General features: G+C 41.8%; 1 non-coding gene across 1 annotated transcript; it reads left to right on the top strand.

Annotated features, from left to right (window-relative positions):
* The first annotated feature begins 5,048 nt into the window (after nucleotides 1-5,048).
* Nucleotides 5,049-5,133, top strand: LOC139177829 (small nucleolar RNA Z195/SNORD33/SNORD32 family). Its single transcript, XR_011562296.1, has one exon. It is a non-coding gene; the product is annotated as a small nucleolar RNA Z195/SNORD33/SNORD32 family (small nucleolar RNA).
* Nucleotides 5,134-22,965: the final 17,832 nt, after the last annotated feature.

Here is a 22,965-nt window from a genome sequence, read left to right as displayed (position 1 = left end):
TTTTTCTAAGGATTGTGTTTGATTGAGCATAACATTCTTATATTTCAAAGCACCTTGCATATCTTGTTCCTTAAGCTCATATTCATGTAAATACTGAACAGTTTTTACTTCCAAATCAACATTATGCCCTTCAATTTGTTCTGTGATAGCCCGTTTGAGTGACCATGTAACCCACCATTGACGGGGAATATGGACTCCTTGCCAATATGTTTGCAAAACATTATTCTTAACCCTTTTCCATATGTCTAGATTGAGTGTCCCCTCTTCTGGGAACTATGAATTGTGTTGCAGTAAAATATGATAGCAGTCGTTCAACTGATCTCTTGAAACATTAATACCATTTTGTTTCAGAAAGTGATGTATTATAGAAATGAAAGGAATCTTACTGCTATGTTGTCCCATCCTGCTTACCTCTTTCTACAGGGCTCACCGCTTTGTTCAGTCTTCCTATCAAGTCCCTGTTCTTGGCGCCACTTGTTGGAGTTTTCTCTCCGGGACTTGGAAACGGTGAACCTGAAAGAACAACACTTGGACAGTCTCTGCTAGGACTGACAAGTTTATTTCTGCAGTCGAGCCTTTTTATAGGAATGAGGAACAAAGAGCTTAGAGCGTACAGCCAGCAGAGCATGTATGAGGCTAAAACATAATCAGTAAAAGATACTTCAAGGAACAGTGCATTCTTAATGACCCATGTATTTATCCATAACCCATTTTCTCAAGCAACGTCTTTAATGTTTAATTGTTAAATCTTGGTGCCGAGCATAGCCAAAGGCAGAAAATGTTCTTCAGCAATCAGTACACAATGCCTGGGTACTTCTGGCCCTTCGCCATCTTCCCACGGACCTTCTCCTTCAAGTCTATTTTGCACTGTGCATCCCAACAACAGGCAAGTTTGGCCATGGAGGACAAAATGAAGCAGAGCAAAGGTCAACAGAGTTTTGCCAAAAGAACACACAGGTCACAGAAAAATCCCTCTTCCACAAACAAAAGAAATGACTCTACACATGTACATTACCAGATCAGCAATACTGAAATCAGACTAATTATATTCTTTGCAGTCAAAGATTGAGAAGCTCTATACAGACAGCTAAAACAAGACCGGGAGCTGACTGTGGCTCAGATCATGAACTCCTTATTGAAAATTCAGACTTATACTGAGGAAAGTAGAGAAAACCACTAGACCATTCAGGTATCTTATGATTATACAGTGGAAGTGACAAACAAATTGATAGACAGAGTACCTGAAGAACTATGGATGGCGATTTGGGACATCGTACAAGATGTGGTGATCAAGACTATCCCTAAGAAAAGGAAATTCAAAAGGGAAAAATGATTATCTGAGGATGCCTTAGAAAGAGCTGAGAAAAGAAGAGAAGTGAAAGGCAAAGAATAAAAAAAAAAAAAAAAAAGATATATCCATTTGGATGCAGAGTTCCAAAGAATAGCAAGGAGCAATAAGAAAGACTTCCTCAGTGATCAATGCAAAGAAATAGAGAAAACAATAGAATGGGAAAGACTAGAGATCTCTTGAAAAAAATTAGAGATACCAAGGGACATTTCATACAAAGATGAACACAAGAAAGGAGAGAAATGGTATGGACCTAAAAGAAGCAGAAGATATTCAGAAAGGTGGCAAGAATACATAGAAGAAATATACAAAAGAGATCTTAATGGTCCAGATTATCACGATGGTGTGATCACTCACCAAGGGCCAGATATCCTGGATTGTGAAGTCAAGTGGGCCTTAGGAAGCATCATTACAAACAAAGCTAGTGGAGGTGATTGAATTCCAGCTGAGGTATTTCAAATCCTATAAGACCATGCTCTTAATGTGCTGCACTCAATATGCCAGCAAATTTGGAAAACTCAGCAGTGGCCACAGGACTGGAAAAGGTTAGTTTTAATTCCAATGCCAAAGACAGGCAATGCCAAAGAATGTTCACACTGCTGCACAATTGCACTTATTTCACATGCTAGCAAGGTCATGATCAAAATTCTCCAACTAGGCTTCAACAGTACATGAACCAAGAACTTCCAGATGTGCAAGCAGGATTTAGAAAAGGCAGAGAAACCAGAGATCAAATTGCCAACATCTGTAGAATCATAGAAAAATTAAAAGAATTCCAGAAAAACACCTGCTTCTGCTTCACTGACTAAGCCTTTGACTGGGTAGATCACAACAAATTGTGGAAAATTCTTAAAGAGATGCGAATACCAGACCACCTTACGTGCCTCTCGAGAAATCTGTATGCAGATCAAAAAACAACAGAACTGGACATGGAGCAACAGACTGGTTCTGAATTGGGAAAGGAATACATCAAAGCTGTTTATTATCACCTTGCTTATTGAACTTATATGCAGAGTACATCATGCAAAATGCCAGGCTGGATGAAGTAAAAGCTGGAATAAAGATAGCCAGTAGAATATCAATAACCTTAGATATGCAGATGACACCAACCTTATGGTAGAAAGTGAAGAGGAAATAAAGAGCCTCTTGATGAAAGTAAGAGAGGAGAGTGAAAAAACTGGCTTAAAACTCAACATTCAAGAAATGAAGATCATGGCATCCAGTCCCATCACTTCGAGGCAAATAGATGGGAAAACAATGGAAACAGTGACAGACTTTCTTTTCTTGGGCTCCAAAATCACTGCAAATAGTGACTGCAGCCACAAAATTAAAAGACACTTTCTCCTTGGGAAAAAGCTATGACAAAAATAGACACCATATTAAAAGCAGAGATATTACTTTGCTGACAAAGATCAGTCTAGTCAAAGCCATGATTTTTCCAGTAGTCATGTATGGATGAGAGAGTTGGACCATAAAGAAAGCTGAGTGGTGTAAAATTGATGCTTTTGAACTGTGGTATTGGAGAAGACTCTTGAGAGTCACTTGGACTGCAAGGAGATCAAACCAGTCAATCCTAAAGGAAATCAACCCTGAATATTCATTGGAAAGACTCATGCTGAAACTGAAATCTGATACTTTGGCCACCTGATGGGAAGAACTGACTCACTGAAAAAAATCCTGATGCTAGGCAAGGTTGAAGGCAAGAGGAGAAGGGGTTGACAGAGGATGAGATGGTTGGATGGCATCAGCGACTCGATGGACATGAGTTTGAGCAAGGTCCAGGAGTTGGTGATGAACCAAGAAGTCTGGCGTGCTGCAGTCCATGGGGTCGCAAAGAGTAGGACATGACTGAGCGACTGAACTGACCTGAGCTGATTTGGAGAGATGCACTGAAAAAAATATGAAAAATAAAAGCAGTGTGGAGAGGATATGTCCTATTTCTTGTTTTTGCTCTCAAGTGGTCTCTCTTTTAAAAAATAATCATGATTGTGGATGGTGGTACTCTTGTTCTTTTAAGTACTTATTTAGCAAAAGTCAGCAAGCTCATAGATACAGAGGACAGATTTGTGTTTGGATTGGGTGTCATAGGTGAATTCGAGCTTTTTTGTTAATTTTGGTTTAAATAAGTCAAATCGTTCTTTGAAAAAAAAAATTACATCATTTACGCAAAATCTGTCCCATCAGTGTTAACTCTATCTCCAGAGATGCCAGCTGAGACTCACATGGGACCTTTGTCAATGTCCGCTGTGACATGACATTTACTGCTTGCCAACTCTTGGCCCATTCCAATTCCCAACCATCATTGTTCTGAGATAATTTTCACAGAGTGCGAGAGGGAACAGGGAGAAGAAACTCATTCAGGAGGAATCATTCCTAAGGCATCCGGATACAGATGAGATCTCCTCCTATGTGCATATCATGCAGACTTCATGTAGATACAAAGGGATGGGACTGGGTTCCTAGTGAGAAATTTAGTCTCTTCACTTCTGCTTGGTCCGTATGGAGCAGTTCCTTGGGTACTTCCCTGGATTTGTGACTGGTTGGCTGTGCAAGGGAGGGAGGAGGGAAGTCAGCTGAAGGGGCAGCAGCATCCCTTTGTCAAAGGCCCTGGGAGGGGAGGGGCAAAGGGGGTTGAGCAGCACAGAGGAGAGTGAGTCATTTCTCTCTACTGACTGCAAACTCCACACTCACCGCTCACATCTCTCAGGAATCCAGAGTCCTCTTTGCCACAGTGGTGGATATTTTCTTCTTGATGCTCTTTGCCATCATGAAGTGAAGTGAAGTGAAGTGAATGAAACTCGCTCAGTCATGTCTGACTCTTTGCGACCCCATGGACTGTAGCCTGCCAGGCTCCTCTGTCCACAGAATTCTCCAGGCAAGAATACTGGAGTGGGTAGCCATTCCCTTCTTTAGAGGATCTTCCCAACCCTGGGATAAAACTCAGGTCTCAGGCATTGCAGGCAGATTCTTTACCATCTGGCCACCAGTGAAGCCCATCATAAGTCTGCTCATTTCGTCCTACATTATTTATCTGTTCTAGGGGCCTGCAGAGGCAGTGTGGAGTCCACAGCTTGGGGAGGTGGGGGAAGATGAATCTGACTGGCCTAGAATCCTGCTTGGGGATGGACCAGTGAGTTTTTGCTTCTGGTCACTATTTTAAGTATTGATTGAAAAACACAACTGAAAAAAATCTTGTTTTCCTATTTTTTCCTCAGATGCATTAATATAGCATTTCTCAGACTACTCTGAAAAGTTTAAAAGGAACCAACTTCTTTCTTAAAGACCTAAATTAAAATGTAATTTTTGGGAGGGGGATTCAGGATTGGGAACACATGTACACCCGTGCTGGATTCATGTTGATGTATGGTAAAAACAATACAATATTGTAAAGTAATTAGCCTCCAACTAAAATAAATTTTAAAAAGAAATTTAAAAAAGAAAAATGAAAAATAAAACCATAAACGTGAAGAATTTTTCGGTAGAATGAGTTTGGAACAGTGTACAAGGCAGGGAGAGGACTATTAATTCTCAGCTTTTTCTTCAAGGTGGGTGCTCAAAAAAAGTTCGAAATCCTATACCAGTCTCTCCCTCCTCATTATAATTTTTACCTGTCTGAAATTCCCAAGGACACACTATTCTTGATCAGCAATGAATAACATTGGGATCTTAGGCTGTCAAGCTTTTCAATCAAGCTGTCCAGGAGGCCAGTGATGAGGACTTTTCCCACTCATGTTCAAGTTTCCTGCTCATGAGATGAGTCCACAGGCACTGCCATCTGTGGCCACCACCCCGCCTGCTTGGCAGGGGCAGCAATGTCTTCGCACGCCCCACTGAGCAAGCCTGCTGTCTCTGCCCACAGGCATGTTGCCCCCAGGACCACACGAGGCCAGGCTGCTCTGAACTGCCTCGGGGCATTTGAGGGATCCCAGTACTTCATGAAAAAAAGTGGATGATGTTCCTGCTGCTCTCTGAGTCGTGCATCTGAACCTTATGCAGAAGTTTCCCTACCTAGAGCACCTGGCTCAGGAGGCTGGGTGGAGAACCAGGCAGTTACAGCCACCCTGGAGCAGAAGAGGAAGAAGAAGATCAAGATCTATTTCCACAAGAAGCAGCAGCTCATGAGGCTATGGAAGCAGGACAAAAAGAACAGAGAAGGAAATCTACAAGTTCCCAGAGATCCTCAATACCCATGGATCCTACTCTGGGCACTCAATAAAACAGACTGCTTATTCCTTTTTTAAAAAATAAAACCCCAAAACTGTCCATGAGCTCTTCAGATAACCTAGTAGCAGGTGTGTGGCATCCCATCCCATCTCTTCATGGCAAATAGATGGGGAAACAGTGGAAATAGTGACAGACTTTATTTTGGGGGTTTCCAAAATCACTGCAGATGGTGACTGCAGCCATGAAATTAAAAGATGCTTGCTCCTTGGAAGAAAACCTATGACAAACCTAGATAGCATATTAAAAAGCAGAGGCATTATTTTGCCAACAAATGTCCATCTATTCGAAGCTATGGTTTTTCCAGTAGTGATGTATGGATGTGAAAGGTGGACTATAAAGAAAGCTGAGTGCTGAAGAAGACTCTTGAGAGTCTTGCAAGAAGGTCCAACCAGTCCATCTTCAAGAAAATCAGTCCTCAATATTGATTGGAAGGACTGATGCTGAAACTGAAACTCCAATACTTTGGCCACCTGATGCGAAGAACTGACTCCTTGGAAAAGACCCTGATGCTGGGAAAGATTGAGGGCAGGAGGAGAAGGGAATGACAGAGGATGAGATGGTTGGATGGCATCACCGACTCGATGGACATGAGTTTGAGCAGGCTCCAGGAGTTGGTGCAGGACAGGGAAGCCTGGCATGCTGCAGTCCATGTGGTCACAAAGAGTCAGACACAATTGAGCAACTGAACTGACTGAGATGGGGAAAAGTGGAAACAGTGACAAATTTATTTTCTTGAGCTCAAAAATCACTGCAGACAGTGACTGCAGTCACAAAATTAAAAGATGCTTACTCCTTGGAAGAAAAGCTATAACAAACCCAGACAGCATATTAAACAGCAGAGACATCACTTTGCAGACAAAGGCCCATAGACTCAAAGCTATAGTGTTTCCTGTAGTCACTTACAGATGTGAGACTTAGGCTGCAAAGAAGGCTGAGGGACAAAGAACTGATGCTTTTCCAATTGTGGTGCTGGAGAAGACTCTTGAGAGTCCCTTGGACTGCAAGGATAAAACCAGTCAATCCAAAAGGAAATCAACCCTGAATATTTATTGGAAGGACTGATGCCATAGCTGAAGCTCCAATACTTTGGCCACCTGATACGAAGAGCTGTCTCATTGGAAAAGACATGATGCTGGGAAAGATTGAAGGCAGAAGGAGAAAGGGATGACAGAGGATGAGATGGTTGGATGGCATCACCGACTCAATGGACATGACTTTGATTTAACTCCAGGAGCTAGTGAAGGACAGGGAAACCTGGCATGCTTTTAGTCTATGGGGTCACAAAGAGTCTGCTTAGGGACTGAACAATGACGACAATAGGAAAAACATCCTGTTCATTGCTCTAAACCATGTGTTACTGTAAAACTACATAGACCTCACCATTTTAGAAACACCTACCACTTCTTTCAGAGGAGATATCTCCAAGCCCTGTATTGAAAGGAAATTATTATTTTAAGCTTAGAGAAGGATCATGAAGTACATAAACAGTTTGAATATAGAGATTATCTGTGATAAATTTAAAGAGGAACAGAATGATTCAGGGTAGTTTTTTAAGATGGTCAGACTGCACAGAAAATACTCTGAGGAAGTCAGGCTTCAATAGTCACAAACTTCAAATGGAAGAGCTAGATTAAATGGTAACCAAGCTCTCTTGTAGCCCTAACAGTATATGCATTCAGGACTTTTTGACATGTCTGTGTAGTTTTACAATTTGTGAATGCTTTTGTAGCCTTCATGCTTGGGATGTGAAATAATTAATGGAAAAGATTTGGCCAACTGCAGCTAGAGGGGAGTTGATGGTGGCATACACACACACACACACACACACAAGTATCAGAGCCTATGTTTCCATGCAGCAGAGGTTTTTCTCAGCTGAACTCAACATGAAAACTAATTCATTCTGTTAAAAAAGGGAGGGAGGTATATAAACCAGCCCACCACAGTGCTGGGACAGCACAGAGGCCACAGCGATGGAATGCCCAGGATGTAAAGGAAGTCATAAAGTAGGTAAGCAAAGAAAGAGAGACAGAGTGGGGGGAGACCCTTCCTGAAGGTAATAAATAACTGGAGAGGAATTCCATAGGCTGTACTAGAGGAAAAAATCTTTATAAAGAGTCAAGAGGCTCCCTTATTAATGCCACGTATTCTGTGCCATTACAGATGTAAAACCTGGTAACTTCCTGCACTGACGTTCAAGGCCAGGAAACAAGGGAGCCCCAGCACAGAACAGAACAGAATTGGGCTAAGGAAAGGTTTTGACAGCCCCTGGAGGCCAGAGAACACTGGACCGGACTTGGGCAGAGAGGGCCCCCTCAGGCCCGGCTGGGTCCTTATTTGACCCACAAGGCCTATCTGGGGTAGGGAGTTGAGCCTTTAAGGTTTCCACAGTCTGTTCATTTTAACAAAGCTCCTCATGTTTATAATGCTCCAGATTAAAGATCTCTTCCAGATATTGGTACAGGGCACTGTACTGTTTGCATAACCTGAATTTTCAGTACTCCCCAAGCTTTGTGTCTGGAGAAAACATGAGAGCACCCTGTCTTCCTCACATTGGCTTCAGCAGGCTTCCTTCTCCACTTTTCACTTTTACAGACCTGTTCTCATTCCATCCATGGGGAACGCAAAGGCACAAGGCTGAGGGTTACAAGTGAGGGAAACTGAGGCACAGGGATGCTAACTGGTTTGTCCAGCATCGCCATATCTGAAACATAGAGCCCACCAAGATAAGCTAAAATGTAGCTCTTCTGACACCCAGTGCGTCAGTCAAGTTTTGCTAAGGGGACTTCCCTGGAGGCCCAGTGCTTAACAACCCACCTGCTCAGCTGCAGGGGACCTGCAGGGGACGCAGCCGAGATCCCTGGTTGGGGAAATAAGCTCTCACATGCCTCGGAGCAACGAAGCCTGTGCGCGGCAACTGCTGAAGCCCTCACATTCTGGAGTCCACGAGCCACACGAAAGATCCCTCATGACACAACAAGAGACAACAGTGAAGGCCTGACAAATAAATAGACTTTTTTTTTTTTTAATTTTTTAGGTTTAAGGTGCTATGCGTTGGCACTGGGGACACAAGGATACACTAGGCAAAACCCCGACTCTGGAACTCGGGATCTCAGAGGAGATAAACGAGCAGCAACTTCCCACATGACTTGGCTCGGGCTATGATGTTTGTAAGTCTAGGGCAGTGCCCACAACCAGGTACAGCTTTGCTCCTCAAGAGACATTTGGTGGTGCCTGAAGACATTTCCGGTTCTCACAACTCGGGAACTGCTACTGGCATCTCCTGGGTAGAGCAAAGAATGCTGCTAAGATTCATCAATAAACAAGACAGCCTCCCACAGCAAAGAGCTATCCAGCCGCAAATGTCCAAAGAGCCTAGGTTGAGAAACCCTAGCATAGAGCAGTATAGGGATACAGTGTAAGGAACTCAACTCCGCCTGGTCCTAAGATGGTGGAAGATTTATCAGGGGAGCAGATGATGCTTGAAGTATCAGGAAAAATGAGTAAATAGCATCCTGAGTATCCAAAAGAACCAATAGGTGAGAGTCACATGAAATAGTCTATTGTACAGATATCTGTAATTTGATCTAAGCTGAAGGTGACTCTTCAATGAAGTGGAACCATTGATGGTATTAATCAGAGAGGTGTAGGCTCATGCACTCAATAGTTTGTTATATTAGTGTTGAGCAGAAGATCTCAAACTTCATTTGGGGTATGAATAAAAAATACAGATTCCAGATCTACCAACATACACACACATGCACAAATATCCTGATGCAGGAACACAGTAGGTCTAGGGTAGAGCCCTGAAACCAGTACTTTTTATAAGTACTCCGTGCAATTCTAAAGCAGGTAATCCAACTCCTCACTGGTATACAGAATATATTTGACAGTGGTAAAATTGCAAACTCAAAGAAAATAAAAAGTAATTTCAGAAAGAGACTAACTAAGTAGACTAATTCTTTTCTCTGTTCTGAACTGGGTGCTTATATAGGAATCTACTGCTTTAGTACAAGTCACACGGCAGGAGAGCTACTCTTCCTGGATTCCTGGGATGGGAGAAGCACTGAAGAAATGCACACTCCATGTGACACTTTCTGGGCAGTTCTTGGAGGTCCCAATTGCTTCTCCAACTTGAAAAATTCTGTGTCCCCAAACCTTGCAGACACAGCAGTACTTGCTTCCTGTCCCCAAAGAGACTCATCCCTGGGCTTCCCCATCAGTCATACCATGAGAGCTTGGGTAGTTTTGTTAGCTCTTTCCCTTAGTCGTCTCATCTATGTTCTCTGATAACGATATGGGAAATTATAGAAGCCCAAATAGGATTTTTACAATAGAAAGAAAAGAATAGTAAAGAATCTACAAGACAGGACCCTGAAATCTGACAGATGGGACTCTGAGAGGTTGGGTGTCTTGCCCAAGGCCACAAAGAGGAAAAAAGCTTCAAACTCATTCATGTTGATGTATGGCAAAACCAATACAATATTGTAAAGTAATTAGCCTCTAATTAAAGTAAATTTACCATGTCCCACAGGTTTTGGGTTGTTGTGTTTTCATTTTCATTAGTTTCTGTGCAAATTTTGATTTCTTTCTTGATTTCTTCTGTGATTTGTTGGTTATTCAGCAGAGTGTTGTTCAGCCTCCATATGTTGGAATTTTTAATAGTTTTTCTCCTGTAGTTGAGATCTAATATTACTGCATTGTAGTCAGAAAAGATGCTTGGAATGATTTCTATTTTTTTGAATTTACCAAGGCTAGCTTTATGGCCGAGGATGTGATCTATCCTGGAGAAGGTTCTATGTGCGCTTGAGAAAAAGGTGAAATTCATTGTTTTGGGATGAAATGTCCTATAGATATCAATTAGGTCTAACTGGTCTATTGTATCGTTTAAAGTTTGTGTTTCCTTGTTAATTTTCTGTTTAGTTGATCTATCCATAGGTGTGAGTGGGGTATTAAAGTCTCCCACTATTATTGTATTATTGTTAATGTTTCCTTTCATACTTGTTAGCATTTGTCTTACATACTGTGGTGCTCCCGTGTTGGGTGCATATATATTTATAATTGTTATATCTTCTTCTTGGAAACTATAAAACTCCTAGAGGAGAACATAGGCAAACCACTCTCTGACATACATCACAGCAGGATCCTCTATGACCCACCTCCCAGAATATTGGAAATAAAAGCAAAAATAAACAAATGGGACCTAATTAACCTTAAAGGCCTCTGCACATCAAAGGAAACTATTAGCAAGGTGAAAAGGCAGCCTTCAGAATGGGAGAAAATAATAGCAAATGAAGCAACTGACAAACAACTAATCTCAAAAATATACAAGCAACTCCTACAGCTTAACTCCAGAAAAATAAATGACCCAATCAAAAAATGGGCCAAAGAACTAAATAGACATTTCTCTAAAGAAGACATACAGATGGCTAACAAACACATGAAAAGATGCTCAACATCACTCATTATCAGAGAAATGCAAATCAAAACCACAATGAGGTACCATTTCACACCAGTCAGAATGGCTGCGATCCAAAAGTCTACAAATAATAAATGCTGGAGAGGGTGTGGAGAAAGGGGAACCCTCTTACACTGTTGGTGGGAATGCAAACTAGTACAGCCACTATGGAGAACAGTGTGGAGATTCCTTAAAAAGCTGGAAATAAAACTGCCTTATGATCCAGCAATCCCACTGCTGGGCATACACACTGAGGAAACCAGAAGGGAAAGAGACACGTGTACCCCAATGTTCATTGCAGCACTGTTTATAATAGCCAGGACATGGAAGCAACCTAGATGTCCATCAGCAGATGAATGGATAAGAAAGCTGTGGTACATATACACAATGGAATATTACTCAGCCATTAAAAAGAATACATTTGAATCAGTTCTAATGAGGTGGGAGAAACTGGAGCCTATTATACAGAGTGAAGTAAGCCAGAAGGAAAAACATAAATACAGTATACTAACGCATATATATGGAATTTAGAAAGATGGTAACAATAACCTGGTGTACGAGACAGCAAAAGAGACACTGATGTATAGAACAGTCTTATGGACTCTGTGGGAGAGGGAGAGGGTGGGAAGATTTGGGAGAATGGCATTGAAACATGTAAAATATTATGTATGAAACAAGATACCAGTCCAGGTTTGATGCACGATACTGGATGCTTGGGACTAGTGCACTGGGACGATTCAGAGGGATGGTATGGGAGGCAGGAGGGAGGAGGGTTCAGGATGGGGAACACATGTATACCTGTGGCGGATTCATTTTGATATATGGCAAAACTAATACAATTATGTAAAGTTTAAAAATAAAATAAAATTTACAATATTGAAAAAAATAAATAAAATCTAAAATAAATAAATAAATAAATTTAAATAAAAAAAACTCAGATTTTCTGATTTTCAGTTTATGGTTGCTTTCATTGCACAAGAGTGAAGAGTCAGAAATGTTAATTTTGTTGTGGAAACGATCCAAAACCTTACCCTGTAACCCTAGAAAGAAAGAACGAGTCATATCAGAACTGTAAAGAAAATTTTCCAAACTAAGTTTACCTTAGAAAATAAATAGAAATAAATCAGAGGAGAGAGGCCCCGCTGAGATCACGGAACCCCTCAAGTTAGAAGTCATCCAGAGATGCCAATGGCAAACTTACTGACAAGGCTCTGTGGTCCGCTGGAGTTCAAAGTGGACTTGGAGCCCTCAGTGAGGAGGAAAGAAAATGCGTTTTCATCCTTTGGCCATGTGCTATCTTAGGGTCTTTAGTTTTACCAAGTTTTACAATTGCCTTCACAAAGACAATAATGCCTGTTTCCTATGTAGTTTATTTAAGTAAACAAGAAGGAGACAGAAAGGTACCTTTGTGAAACAAGACTTTAAAATTTCTATCTAAAGAAAGAAAGCGAGAGATCTGTTCTTTGCACTGTTTCATAAGATAAGTTCATTAAGATAAATAGTTCTAGTTTGACCTCAGTTCTGCTTGGCAAATGGCTCCCTTTCCCAACACCCATCCACATCGAGAACATCAAAGTTTTTAAGTGAATAAAAATGTTTCCAAACAGTTTCTTGAACTGATCCTATTCTCATCAATGGGTCACTACAGAGGTTCTGTGGGAAGGTGATTGTATGTTTTTTCTGGCAAAACCAGCTTGTCCAAACCCAGAGTTTATTCTCTTGTGACTGTAAATTCCTATGAGCAACAGAAAGAGTGCATATCATCTGAACACAGAAACGATAATGCACAGGAATTAGGAGGTAATCTTTAAACAGGCTTTGGTTCTAGTTTCACCATTTTCCAAATGGTGACTTCCCCAAACAAGTCACTTAATCTCTTCATTTGTATATCAACACTGTCTGACATCTACTTGTTGGATTACTTATGAGTATTGAATAAAAAATAAACCTATAAAAAGTATATAAGAATATAATACAAATTAAGTGTTCAATAAATATGTGTTTCTTATTAGGTAAAGCCATTGCAGAGCCTACAGGATGCCCACCACCCAAAGAATCCTGGAAAAATGCAAATAATAAATGAATAATTATTTAGTTACAACTAAATAACTAATGTACTTAGCACTAAATATCTGGACACTTTGAAGCAATCCATTTGAATAATATCTCAGCTTTCAAGTTTATATCTGACTTCAGTGTAGAGTCATCCTTGTATTTGTTTACTTATTTGGCAAAAATTTTTCCTTACTCATTCACACAATTACTGATGCTATTTTTAGGAACTAATGAGGGATTTTCTAGTTAAACTGATCCTGGCAAATCCAATGTGAAAGCTTGCTTACACTGAGTGAGGCCCCAAACAGGACATTTCTAAAGAAATCCAGAATGGACTGGGACTGCCTTTATCAGTTTAGTTCAGTTCAGTCGCTCACTCGTGTCTGACTCCTTGTGACTCCAAAAATCGAAGCACACCAGGCCTCCCTATCCATCACCAACTCCCGGAGTTCACCCAGACTCATATCCATCGAGTCAGTGATGCCATCCAGCCATCTCATCCTCTGTCGTCCCCTTCTCCTCCTGCCCCCAATCCCTCCCAGCATCAGAGTTTTTTCCAGTCAATCAACTCTTCACATGAGGTGGCCAAAGTACTGGAGATTCAGGTTTGGCATCATTCCTTCCAAAGAAATCCCAGGGCTGATCTCCATCAGAATGGACGGGTTGGATCTCCTTGCATTCTTTCTTAATATTGAGCTTTAAGCCAACTTTTTCACTCTCCCCTTTCACTTTCATCAGGAGGCTTTTGAGTTCTTCTTCACTTTCTGCCATAAGGGTGGTGTCATCTGCATATCTCAGGTTATTGATATTTCTCCGGGCATTCTTGATTCCAGCTTGTGTTTCCTCCAGTCCAGCATTTCTCATGATGTACTCTGTATATAAGTTAAATAAGCAGGGTGACAGTATACAGCCTTGACGTACTCCTTTTCCTATTTGGAACCAGTCTGTTGTTCCATGTCCAGTTCTAACTGTTGCTTCCTGACCTGCATATAAATTTCTCAAGAGGCAGATCAGGTGGTCTGGTATTGCCATCTCTTTCAGAATTTTCCACAGTTTATTGCGATCCACACAGTCAAAGGCTTTGGCATAGTCAATAAAGCAGAAAGAGATGTTTTTCTGGAACTCTCTTGCTTTTTCCATGATCCAGCAGATGTTGGCAATTTGATCTCTGGTTCCTCTGTCTTTTCAAAAACCAGCTTGAACAACTGGAAGTTCACGGTTCACATATTGCTAAAGCCTGGCTTGGAGAATTTTGAGCATTACTTTACTAGCGTGTGAGACGAGTGCAATTGTGCGGTAGTTTGAGCATTCTTTGGCATTCCCTTTCTTTGGGATTGGAATGAAAACTGACCTTTTCCAGTCCTGTGGCCACTGCCGAGTTTTCCAAATTTGTTGGCATATTAAGTGCAGCACTTTCACAGCATCATCTTTCAGGATTTGAAATAGCTCCACTGGAATTCCATCACCTCCACTAGCTTTGTTCCTAGTGATGTTTTCAAAGGCCCACTTGACTTCACATTCCAGGATGTCTGGCTCTAGGTCAGTGATCACACCATCGTGATTATCTGGGTCGTGAAGATCTTTTTGTACAGTTCTTCTGTGTATTCTAGCCATCTCTTCTTAATATCTTCTGCTTCTCTTAGGTCCATAGCATTTCTGTCCTTTATTGAGCCCATCTTTGCATGAAATGTTCCCTTAGTATCTCTAGTTTTCTTGAAGAGATCTCTAGTCTTTCCCATTCTGTTGTTTTCCTCTATTTCTTTGCATTGATCGCTGAAGAAGGCTTTCTTATCTCTTCTTGCTATTCTTTGGAACTCTGCATTCAGATGCTTATATCTTTCCTTTTCTCCTTTGCTTTTCACTTCTCTTCTTTTCACAGCTATTTGTAAGGCCTCCCCAGACAGCCATTTTGCTTTTTTGCATTTCTTTTCCATGGGGATGGTCTTGATCCCTGTCTCCTGTACAATGTCACGAACCTCATTCCACAGTTCATCAGGCACTCTATCTATCAGATCTAGGCCCTTAAATCTATTTCTCACTTCCACTGTATAATCATAAGGGATTTTATTTAGGTCATACCTGCATGGTCTAGTGGTTTTCCATACTTTCTTCAACTTAAATAAGGAGTTCATGATCTGAGCCACAGTCAGCTTCTGGTCTTGTTTTTGCTGACTGTATAGAGCTTCTCCATCTTTGGCTGCAAACAACATAATCTTATTTCGGTGTTGACCATCTGGTGATGTCCATGTATAGAGTCAATTGAGGAAATATGTCAGATCAGCCTCCTATCTTAACACTCAGTCCAAGGTCATTCAGTGTCGTTGAACTGAGCAAACTAATTTCTTTCAACTGGGTACGCAATTTCCGCAGTGCCTTTCAGTTGTTCCCCTCCCCCCAGTATCTTTCAACTGGGGGCCAGATACCTATTCAGATCAGATCAGTCGCTCAGTCGTGTCTGACTCTCTGCAACCACATCAATCGCAGTACACCAGCCCTCCCTGTCCATCACCAACTCCCGGAGTTCACTCAGACTCATGTCCATCAAGTCAGTGATGCCATCAAGCCATCTCATCCTCTGTCGTCCCCTTCTCCTCTTGCCCCCAATCCCTCCCAGCATTAGAGTCTTTTCCAATGAGTCAACTCTTCGCATGAGGTGGCCAAAGTACTGGAGTTTCAGCGTTAGCATCATTCCTTCCAAAGAAATCCCAGGGCTGATCTCCTTCAGAATGGACTGGATGGATTTCCTTGCAGTCCAAGGGACTCTCAAGAGTCTTCTCCAACACCACAGTTCAAAAGCATCAATTCTTCGGTGCTAGCCTTCTTCACAGTCCAACTCTCACATCCATACATGACCACAGGAAAAACCATAGTTTTGACTAGACTAACTTTTGTTGGCAAAGTAATATCTCTGCTTTTGAATATGCTATCTAGGTTGGTCGTAACTTTCCTTCCAAGGAGTAAGCATCTTTTAATTTCATGGCTGCAGTCACCATCTGTAGTGATTTGGAGCCCAGAAAAATAAAATCTGACACTGTTTCCACTGTGTTTCCAAGGCAGGCTTCAGCAATATGTGAACCGTGAGCTTCCAGATGTTCAAGCTGGTTTTAGAAAATGCAGAGGAACTAGAGATCAAATTGCCAACATCTGCTGGATCGTCGAAAAAGCAAGAGAGTTCCAGAAAATCATCTATTTCTGCTTTATTGACTATTCCAAAGCCTTTGACTGCATGGATCACAATAAACTGTGGAATATTCTGAAAGAGATGGGAATACCAGACCACCTGATCTGCTCTTGAGAAATTTATATACAGGTCAGGAGGCAATAGTTAGAACTGGACATGGAACAACAGACTGGTTCCAAATAAGAAAAGGAGTTCGTCAACGCTGTATATTGTCACCCTGCTTATTTAACTTATATACAGAGTACATCATGAGAAACGCTGGATTGGAAGAAACACAAGCTGGAATCAAGATTGCCCGGAGAAATGTCAATAACCTGAGATATGCAGATGACACCACCCTTATGGCAGAAAGTGAAGAGGAACTCAAACGCCTCTTGATGAAAGTGAAAGAGGAGAGTGAAAAAGTTGGCTTAAAACTCAACATTCAGAAAACGAAGATCATGGCATCCGGTCCCACCACTTCATGGGAAATAGATGGGGAAACAGTGGAAACAGATACCTATTATAGACCACCAAATAGAACTCAAGATCATCAACCTATAAGCAAGATGCAAGAACCAAGAGAGACTCACTCTAAATCATCTGAACTCTCTGAGAAGGTCGATGGGCACAGAAGGTCTCTATTGGAACAACCTCGGCTTCTTCATAAAGTTCAGAAGAGGGCAACAAGTCTGCTCTGGGTCTCTTTGTTGATTGCCAAAGTTGTCAAAAAAAAGCACCATGTGAGAGCTGTGAGTTAAGTTTTACTTGAGACATAATGAGAACTATAGCCCAGGGTTCAGCCTCTCAGATATCTCTGAGGAACTGCTCTGAAAAGTAGGCAAGGGAGGTCAATATATATGTGATTTTAGTGAAGGGGGATACGAGAAGTCAAGCAAACATTTTGGCAGAGGGTTTCCACTAGTCTCAGAAAGATTGCTGCTATTCATGTGAAACAGATGTCCAATAATAGTCTTAGTGATTTTCTAGATATAAGTAAAAGCAAGAAATAGGGCTAATAAAATCTTCTCCTGAAAATATCCAACTATGCAAAAACCAGAGCAACGAATGCTTCATTCCTAATCTCTGCCCTGAACTCCTTGCAAGGTCTATTGAAGGGCAGTGACTGCAGTAACTGGGGACTCTTGTAGTGCCAGGTGGCGAGTGACAATTTTTAGTTGGCAAAGGAAAAACAAAAAGGTTCGTTTTATAGATGAAGGAATGTTTTATAGTAATTTAATTGGCTCCTATAGCTGAACCATTTCTTGGTTAGAAGTTTGGGCATAAGTTCAGTTCAGTGCAGTCACTCAGTCGTGTCTGACTCTTTGGGACCCCATGAATCACAGCACACCAGGCCTCCCTGTCCATCACCAACTCCCAGAGTTCATTCAGACTCACGTCCATTGAGTCAGTGATGCCATCGAGCCATCTCATCCTCTGTCATCCCTTTCTCCTCCTGCCCGCAATCCCTCCCAACATCAGAGTCTTTTTCAATGAGTCAACTCTTCACATGAGGTGGCCAAAACACTGGAGTTTCAGCTTTAGCATCATTACTTCCAAAGAAATCCCAGGACTGATCTCCTTCAGAATGGACTGGTTGGATCTCCTTACAGTCCAAGGGACAATCAAGAGTCTTCTCCAACACCACAGTTCAAAAGCATCAATTCTTTGGTGTTCAGCTTTCATCACAGTCCAACTCTCACATCCATACATGACCACTGGAAAAACCATAGCCTTTACTAGTCGGACCTTTGTTGGCAAAGTAATGTCTCTGCTTTTCAATGTGCTATCTAGGGTGGTCATAACTTTCCTTCCAAGGAGTAAGCGTCTTTTAATTTCATGGCTGCAGTCACCATCTGCAGGGATTTGGGAGGCCCCCCAAAATAAAGTCTGACACTGTTTCCACTGTTCCCCCATCTATTTCCCATGAAGTGATGGGACCAGATGCCATGGTCTTCGTTTTCTGAATGTTGAGCTAAGCCAGCTTTTTCACCCTCCACTTTCACTTTCATCAAGAGGCTTTTGAGTTCCTCTTCACTTTCTGCCATAAGGGTGGTGCCATCTGCATATCTGAGGTTATTGATATTTCTCCCAGCAATTTTGATTCTAGCTTGTTTTTCCTCCAGTCCAGCGTTTCTCATGATGTACTCTGCATATAAGTTAAATAAGCAGGGTGACAATATACAGCCTTGACGTACTCCTTTTCCCATTTGGAACCAGTCTGTTGTTCCATGTCCAGTTCTAACTGTTGCTTCCTGAGCTGCATATAAATTTCTCAAGAGACAGATCAGGTGGTCTGGTATTCCCATCTCTTTCAGAATTTTCCAGTTTATTGTGATCCACACAGTCAAAGGCTTTGGCATAGTCAATAAAGCAGAAAGAGATGTTTTTCTGGAACTCTCTTGCTTTTTCCATGATCCAGCAGATGTTGGCAATTTGATCTCTGGTTCCTCTGCCTTTTCGAAAACCAGCTTGAACATCAGCAAGTTAACGGTTCACATATTACTGAAGCCTGGCTTAGAGAATTTTGAGCATTACTTTACTAGCGTGTGAAATGAGTGCAATTCTGCAGTAGGTTGAGCATTCTTTGGCATTCCCTTTCTTTGGGATTGGAATGAAAACTGACCTTTTCCAGTCCTGTGGCTACTGCCGAGTTTTCCAAATTTGCTGGCATAATGAGTGCAGCACTTTCACAGCATCATCTTTCAGGACTTGGAATAGCTCCACTGGAATTCCATCACCTCCACTAGCTTTGTTCGTAGTGATGTTTTCTAAGGCCCGCTTGACTCCACATTCCACAATGTCTGGCTCTAGGTCAGTGATCACACCATCGTGATTATCTGGGTCATGAAGATCTTTTTTTGTGCAGTTCTTCTGTGTATTCTAGCCATCTCTTCTTAATATCTTCTGCTTCTGTTAGGTCCATAGCATTTCTGTCCTTTATTGAGCCCATCTTTGCATGAAATGTTCCCTTAGTATCTCTAGTTTTCTTGAAGAGATCTCTAGTCTTTCCCATTCTGTTGTTTTCCTCTATTTCTTTACATGGATCACTAAAGAAGGCTTTCTTATCTTTTCTTGCTATTCTTTGGAACTCTGCATTCAGATGCTTATATCTTTCCATTTCTCCTTTACTTTTCGCTTCTATTCTTTTCACAGCTATTTGTAAGGCCTCCGCAGACAGCCATTTTGCTTTTTTGCATTTCTTTTCCATGGGGATGGTCTTGATCCCTGTCTCCTGTACAGTGTCATGAACCTCATTCCATAGTTCATCAGGCACTCTATCTATCACATCTAGTCCCTTAAATCTATTTCTCACTTCCACTGTATAATCATAAGGGATTTGATTTAGGTCATACCTGCATGGTCTAGTGATTTTCCATACTTTTTTCAATTTAAATCTGAATGTGGCAATAAGGTGTTCATGATCTGAGCCACAATCAGCTCCTGGTCTTGTTTTTACTGACTGTATAGAGCTTCTCCATCTTTGGCTGCAAAGAATATAATCAATCTGATTTTGCTGTTGATCATCTGGTGATGTCCATGTATAGTCAATTGAGGAAATGTGTCAGCCTCCTATCTTAACACTCAGTCCCAGGTCATTCAGTGTCATTGAACTGAGCAAACTAATTTCTTTCAACTGGGTAGGCAATTTCCCCAGTGTCTTTCAGTTGTCCCCCTCCCCCCAGTATCTTTCAAATGGGGGCCAGATACCTATTATAGACCACCAAATAAAACTCAGGATCATCAACCTACAAGCGAGATGCAAGAACCAAGAGAGACTCACTTTAAATTCATTCGAACTCTGAGAAGGTGGATGGGCACAGAAGGTCTCTATTGGTATCAACCTAGGGTTCTTCATAAAGTTCAGAAGAGGGCAACAAGTCTGCTCTGGCTCTCTTTGTTGATTGCCAAAGGTGTCAACAAAAACAAAAAAAGCATCATGTGAGAGCTGTGAGTTAAGTTTTACTTGAGACAAAATGAGAACTATAGCCCAGGGTTCAGCCTCTCGGATATCTCTGAGGAACTGCTCTGAAAAGTAGGCAAGGGAGGTCAATATATATGTGATTTTAGTGAAGGGGGATACGTGAAGTCAAGCAAACATTTTGGCAGAGGGTTTCCACTAGTCTCAGAAAGATTGCTGCTATTCATGTGAAACAGATGTCCAATAATAGTCTTAGTGATTTTCTAGATATAAGTAAAAGCAAGAAATTGGGCTAATAAAATCTTCTCCTGAAAATATCCAACTATGCAAAAACCAGAGCAACGAATGCTTCATTCCTAATCTCTGCCCTGAACTCCTTGCAAGGTCTATTGAAGGGCATGACTGCAGTAACTGGGGACTCTTGTAGTGCCAGGTGGCGAGTGACAATTTTTAGTTGGCAAAGGAAAAACAAAAAGGTTCGTTTTATAGATGAAGGAATGTTTTATAGTAATTTAATTGGCTCCTATAGCTGAACCATTTCTTGGTTAGAAGTTTGGGCATAAGTTCAGTTCAGTGCAGTCACTCAGTCTTGTCTGACTCTTTGCGACCCCATGAATCACAGCACACCAGGCCTCCCTGTCCATCACCAACTCCCGGAGTTCATTCAGACTCACGTCCATTGAGTCAGTGATGCCATCGAGCCATCTCATCCTCTGTCATCCCTTTCTCCTCCTGCCCGCAATCCCTCCCAACATCAGAGTCTTTTTCAATGAGTCAACTCTTCGCATGAGGTGGCCAAAGTACTGGAGTTTCAGCTTTAGCATCATTACTTCCAAAGAAATCCCAGGGCCGATACCCTTCAGAATGGACTGGTTGGATCTCCTTGCAGTCCAAGGGACTCTCAAGAGTCTTCTCCAACACCACAGTTCAAAAGCATCAATTCTTCGGCGCTCAGCCTTCTTCACAGTCCAACTTTCACATCCATACATGACCACTGGAAAAAGCATAGCCTTTACTAGTCGGACCTTTCTTGGCAAAGTAATGTCTCTGCTTTTCAATATGCTACCTAGGGTGGTCATAACTTTTCAAGGAGTAAGCATCTTTTAATTTCATGGCTGCAGTTATCATCTGCAGTGATTTTGGAGCCCCCCAAAAATAAAGTCTAACACTGTTTCCACTGTTTCCCCATCTATTTCCCATGAAGTGATGTGACCAGATGCCATGGTCTTCGTTTTCTGAATGTTGAGCTTTACGCCAACTTTTTCACTCTCCTCTTTCACTTTCATCAGGAGGCTTTTTATTTCCTCTTCACTTTCTGCCATAAGGGTAGTGTCATCTGCATATCTGAGGTTATTGATATTCTCCTGGCAATCTTGATTCCAGCTTGTGTTTCCTCCAGTCCAGATTTCTCATGATGTACTCTGCATGTAAGTTGAATAAGCAGGGTGACAATATACAGCCTTGACGTACTCCTTTTCCTATTTGGAACCAGTCTGTTGTTCCATGTCCAGTTCTAACTGTTGCTTCCTGACCCGTATATAAATTTCTCAAGAGGCAGGTCAGGTGGTCTGGTATTCCCATCTCTTTAACAATTTTCCACAGTTTCTTGTGATCCACACTGTCAAAGGCTTTGGCATAGTCAATAAAGCAGAAATAGATGTTTTTTTCTGGAACTCTCTTGCTTTTTCAATCATCCAGCGGATGTTGGCAATGTGATCTCTGGTTCCTCTGCCTTTTCTAAAACCAGCTTGAACATCTGGAAATTCATGGTTTACATATTGCTGAAGCCTGGCTTGGAGAACTTTGAGCATTACCATACTAGTGTGTGAGATGAGTGCAATTGTGCAGTAGTTTGAGCATTTTTTGGCATTGCTTTACTTTTAGATTGGAATGAAAACTGATCTTGTCCGGTCCTGGAAAAGGACTGCTTTTCCACATGGCCACTGTTGAGTTTTCCAGTTGATCTCTGCTGTTTTCCAAATTTGCTGGCATATTGAGTGCAGCACTTTCACAGCATCATCTTTCAGGATTTGAAATAGCTCCATTGGAATTTCATCGCCTCCACTAGCTTTGTTCATAGTGATGCTTTCTAAGGCCCACTTGACTTCACATTCCAGAATGTCTGGCTCTAGGTGAGTGATTACACCATGGTGATTATCTGGGTCGTGAAGATCCACTTTGTACAGTTCTTCTGTGTATTCCTGCCACCTCTTCTTAATATCTACTGCTTCTGCTAGGTCCATACCATTTCTGTCCTTTATCAAGCCCATCTTTGCATGAAATGTTCTCTTGGTATCTCTAATGTTCTTAAAGAGATCTCTCGTCTTTCCTATTCTGTCCTCTGACCGCGGACCTGGGGTAGTTCGTCTCGGCCGCGCTCTCTGCGCCGTCGCAGCCGCCCATGCTCTGTGCCCCATTGCGGCCGCCCACGCTCTGCTCTGCACTTTGCTGAAGCAGCCGTGAAGAGATACACCACATCCAAGGTAAGAGAAACCAAAGTAAGACGGTAGGTGTTGCAAGAGGGCAGACACACTGAAACCATAATCACAGAAAACTAGTCAGTCTAATCACACTAGGACCACAGCCTTGTCTAACTCAATGAAACTAAGCCATGCCCATGGGGCCACCCAAGATGGGAGGGTCATGGTGGAGAGGTCTGACAGAATGTGGTCCACTGGAGAAGGGAATGGCAAACCACTTCAGTATTCTTGCCTTGAGAACCCCATGAATAGTATAAAAGTTTGGGCATATAACCAGATTAAAATGAGGGTATTTTCCACTGTTTTTGTAGCACCACTCAA

The sequence above is a fragment of the Bos indicus genome, chromosome 19 (assembly GCF_029378745.1).
Source record: "Bos indicus isolate NIAB-ARS_2022 breed Sahiwal x Tharparkar chromosome 19, NIAB-ARS_B.indTharparkar_mat_pri_1.0, whole genome shotgun sequence".
In the NCBI taxonomy this organism is placed as follows: domain Eukaryota; kingdom Metazoa; phylum Chordata; class Mammalia; order Artiodactyla; family Bovidae; genus Bos; species Bos indicus.
Note: the sequence above shows the minus strand (reverse complement) of the source record. Positions and strands in the feature narration are given on the sequence as shown.